Here is a 5,079-nt window from a genome sequence, read left to right on the forward strand (position 1 = left end):
GGGATTATAGGTGCCTGCTACCACATTCGGCTAATTTTTGTATTTTCAGAAGAGACGAGGCTTCACCATGCTGGCCAGGCTGGTCTCGAACTCCCGACCTCAGGTGATTCCCCTGCCTCAGCCTCCCAAAGTGCTGGGATTACAGGCATGAGCCATGGTGCCCGGCCAAGACTTTTATTGAATACATGATTAACAAATATTTTCTTGCAGTCTGTAAGTGTTCTCCCAGTCTATAATTTAAATTTTATGCTTTCAATAGTATAATTATCACCAATTATTTGATTTTTATTTATAGAACATATCAAATTTGAAGAAAAATGGAATCAATGTGAAGCTTTGTTTCTAAGGTTTAAAGTTAAAAGGGCAATTGCAGTTGTCCAATAACTAAAGATAATTGAATTACTTGTTGAAAATTATTTTGCCTTATCTAGTAATTCATAAACAAAACATAAGAGCATATTTTTCAAACTGATAAACTGAGGTTAAGATAAGCATTTCTCATTTCAAAAGGAAGGTAGTAGTTCTAGATTTTAACTCTACACCTCATATGTAATTCATTTTAACATTTTATCTACATCTGACTGATTTTATCAATGTAAAATAAAGCAGGTGGCTCAATTCAGGCAGACACGTACTGAGCATCTGTTAAATGAGGGCTTGTGCTAGGTGTGGCAAAGAATATAGAGACAAGAACAACTGCTCATTTTTTGGTTTACTAATAACTTCCATGGTGAGATGTCCAGGAAGATTTTAAAAGAGTTGCTACTGATAAGTTCAATTCCATATTCTGCTAGGGAAGAGAGAAATTGCATAAAAGGATAACATAAAACTCGTTTCATTTTCAGTTTTGGCTGAGTTCCCAAAGGTGGAGGAAAACTAGTAAATTCCAAATACATTCACATGCCAGAGTGAGGCACTGGACTTGCAAAGAGGATGGAGCAAAAGCAGTGGTTTAAAATCCTTAGCACATCATCTATCTTGAAGTAATATCATTGGCTTCAAGGTGGCCACTCAGCCTCACATATGCCTCTGAAGCTTGGGAAACTGATGTCTGACACTCTCAGAGAGAAATCCAAAAGGAAGTGAATATGGCTGATGCTGACCCTGCATGATAACACACTGAGAGAGTACTGCATTGCAAGTGAGATGCACTTTCCGTTTCATGCAACAATGGGGCAAGGGTGCTTGAATTTTCCGATGGGCCATTGGAAGAGTAGAATTGGAATTCTGCCCATGAGGATTCAATCCTGTTCTGCTCTTCTATTCCAAAGACTTTCCACACTTAAACCCACAGGCTGAGCAAAGGGCCTGCATTGTTTTAAGTTTTCCCCTCCATGTAGAAAATGAATGGATACTTAATTTCTCCAATGCTCATGGGCCTAATAATTCATGACTGTGTTAGCCCCTTTTACCATTTTCAGGGCTTTCAGGAAAAATAATCCAAAAACTAGGAGATTCATAATTAGAGCAGAGTGTGGCCCAAAAACCTGGCAATTATGTTCATCATTCTCATTTTTTTACCTAGATCATCCTTGATGCTGGAGCAAGGCTTACTCAATCTGATGGACATGCCTTCTATTTCTCTTGGCATCACCCATCTCTAGATAGTCATAAAAGATAGTGGATGGCTTATTATGTCAAGTACTTCTCTCATAACTAAATAAATTATATTGATAATGCAGTATCTGTAAGCACTTGAGGAGACTTGGAAATCTTTTACAATCATCAAAATGAATATTACTGTATTCATCAACATTCACAACTATTGAATCTTTGTTTGTATGGTTTCTACTTGGGCTCTCCATCTGTAACCCCCCCACCATTATCTCTCCACTTGGCCATTCCTATTCAGAGCCCTTCTCCTTTATCTCTGACACAGCTTGGTTTAAGAGCTTTTTTTTTTTTAAGGTACCATGATCAAGTCAATTTATATCCTGAAGAAGGCATTACATGATAATTCAAATTTGGCATTGCTACACATAGAAGACTTACATTTACACATTGACTTTCAGGACATTTAGCTTAAATCCTGACAGATGAAGGAACCCAGCAGCAGGCTTTGGGAAACATTTTTTCAATTAATAGTACATTTCATTATACTAAGGGGAGGATTGAACATATACATTTTATTATTTTAACTCAGTTTAAAGATGGTGTACATTGTTTTTTGCTTGTTTTATACTGCCAGTGTTTGAAAATAAATATTCACAATTCCTCCTTTTTTACACAAAAATTACATATGCACTGGATTACGCCTTGGCATTTTTAGTTAATAATATATTATAGAGTTTGTAGTGTATCAGGACATAAAAAGCATCCTCAATCTTTTTATAGTTGCATAGCATTTTACTGTGTGGATGTATCATAATTTCTTAGACAAATCCCCAATTGATGGACACTGGGTAACTTCCAAACTTTTACTATTACCAAGAAAATCCAGCTACAACACACAACCTTGCCTATACATTTCCTTATATATGTATGTGCATATATACCTATCCAGAGGTAGAATTCCTGGGTCCAAATTGCATGAGTAATTTTGATGAATATTGCCAAATTGCCTTTCACAGCAGATGTACTGTTTTCCACTGGAAATATATATGAGTGCTTGTTTCTTTACAGAAAGGGCCATAGTTTTAAATGAACTCAGTTGCTTTTTTTTCCCATTTATTTATTTTATTGCATTTTAGGTTTTGGGGTACATGTGAAGAACATGCATGACTGTTGCATAGGTACACACATGGCAGTGTGATTTGCTGCCTTTCTCCCCATCACCTACATCTGGCATCTCTCCCCTTGCCATCTCTCCCCAACTCCCCACTCCCCACCATCCCTCCCCTATTCCCCCCAACTGACCCCACTGTGTAGTGCTCCCCTCCCTGTGTCCATGTGTTCTCATTGTTCAACACCCGCCTATGAGTGAGAACATGCAGTGTTTGATCTTCTGCTCTCCTGTCAGTTTGCTGAGAATGATGGTTTCCAGGTTCATCCATGTCCCTACAAAGGACACAAACTCATCATTTTTGATGGCTGCATAATATTCCATGGTGTATATGTGCCACATTTTCCCTGCCCAGTCTATCATGGATGGGCATTTGGGTTGGTTCCAGGTCATTGCTATTGTAAACAGTGCTACAATGAACATTCGTGTGCACGTGTCCTTACAATAGAAAGACTTATAATCCTTTGGATATATACCCAGTAATGGGATTGCTGGGTCAAATGGAATTTCTATTTCTAGGTCCTTGAGGAATTGCCACACTGTCTTCCACAATGGTTGAACTAATTTACACTCCCATCAACAGTGTAAAAGTGTTCCTATTTCTCCACATTCTCTCCAGCATCTGTTGTCTCCAGATTTTTTAATGACTGCCATTCTAACTGGCGTGAGATGGTATCTCAATGTTTTGATTTGCATTTCTCTGATGACCAGTGATGATGAGCATTTTTTCATATGTTTGTTGGCCTCATGTATATCTTCTTTTGTAAAGTATCTGTTCATATCCTTTGCCCACTTTTGAATGGGCTTGTTTTTTTCTTGTAAATCTGTTTTAGTTCTTTGTAAATTCTGGATATCAGCCCTTTGTCAGATGGGTAAACTGCAAAAATTTTTTTCCCATTCTGTTGGTTGCCGATTCACTCTAATGACTGTTTCTTTTGCTGTGCAGAAGCTGTGGAGTTTGATTAGGTCCCATTTGTCTATTTTGGCTTTTGTTGTCAATGCTTTTGGTGTTTTGGTCATGAGGTCCTTGCCTACACCTATGTCCTGAATGGTTTTGCCTAGATTTTCTTCTAGGGTTTTTATGGTGTTAGGTCTTATGTTTAAGTCTTTAATCCATCTGGAGTTAATTTTAGTGTAAGGTGTCAGGAAGGGATCCAGTTTCTGCATTCTGCACATGGCCAGCCTTGCATCCCCGGGATGAAGCCGACTTGATCATGGTGGATAAGCTTTTTGATGTGCTGTTGCAATCGGCTTGTCAGTATTTTATTGAAGATTTTTGCATCTATGTTCATCATGGATATTGGCCTGAAGTTTTCTTTTCTTGTTGAGTCTATGCCGGGTTTTGGAATCAGGATGATGTTGGTCTCCTAAAATGATTTGGGAAGAATTCCCTCTTTTTGTATTGTTTGGAATAGTTTCAGAAGGAATGGTACCAGTTCCTCTTTGTATGTCTGGTAGAATTCGGCTGTGAACCCGTCTAGACCTGGGCTTTTTTTGGGTGGTAAGCTCTTAATTGCTGCCTCAACTTCAGACCTTGTTATGGGTCTGTTCAGGGTTTCGGCTTCTTCCTGGTTTAGGCTTGGGAGGAGGCAAGTGTCCAGGAATTTATCCATTTCTTCCACGTTTACTAGTTTATGTGTATAGAGTTGTTTGTAATAATCTCTGATGCTGGTTTGAATTTCTGTGGAATCTGTGGTGATATCCCCTTTATCGTTTTTTTATTGCATCAATTTGGTTATTTTCTCTTTTTTATTAATCTGGCTAGTGGTCTGTCTATTTTGTTGATCTTTTCAAAAAACCAGCTCCTGGATTTATTGATTTTTGAAGGGTTTTTTGTGTCTCTATCTCCTTCAGTTCTGCTCTGATCTTAGCTATTTCTTATCTTCTGCTAGACTTTGAGTTTTTTTAATCTTGCTCCTCTAGTTCTTTCAATTTTGATGATATGGTGTCAATTTTTGATCTCTCCTTGCTTCTCATGTGGGCACTTATTGCTATATATTTTCCTCTAGAGACTGCTTTAAATGTGTCCCAGAGATTCTGGTATGTTGTGTCTTCATTCTCGTTGGTTTCGAAGAACATCTTTATTTCTGTCTCCATTTCATTGTTCATCCAGTCAACATTCAAGAGCAAGTTGTTCAGTTTCCATAAAGCTGTGCGGTTCTGGGTTAGTTTTTGAATTCTGAGTTCTAACTTGATTGCACTGTGGTCTGAGAGACTGTTATGATTTCTGTTCTTTCGCATTTGCTGAGGAGTGATTTACTCCCAATTATGTGGTCAATTTTAGAGTAGGTGTGATGCGGTGCTGAGAACGTATATTCTGTGGATTCGGGGTGGAGAGTTCTGTAAATGTCTATTAG

The sequence above is a fragment of the Sapajus apella genome, unplaced genomic scaffold (assembly GCF_009761245.1).
Source record: "Sapajus apella isolate SASKATOON/1434 unplaced genomic scaffold, GSC_monkey_1.0 scaffold125, whole genome shotgun sequence".
Classification (NCBI taxonomy): Eukaryota; Metazoa; Chordata; class Mammalia; order Primates; family Cebidae; genus Sapajus; species Sapajus apella.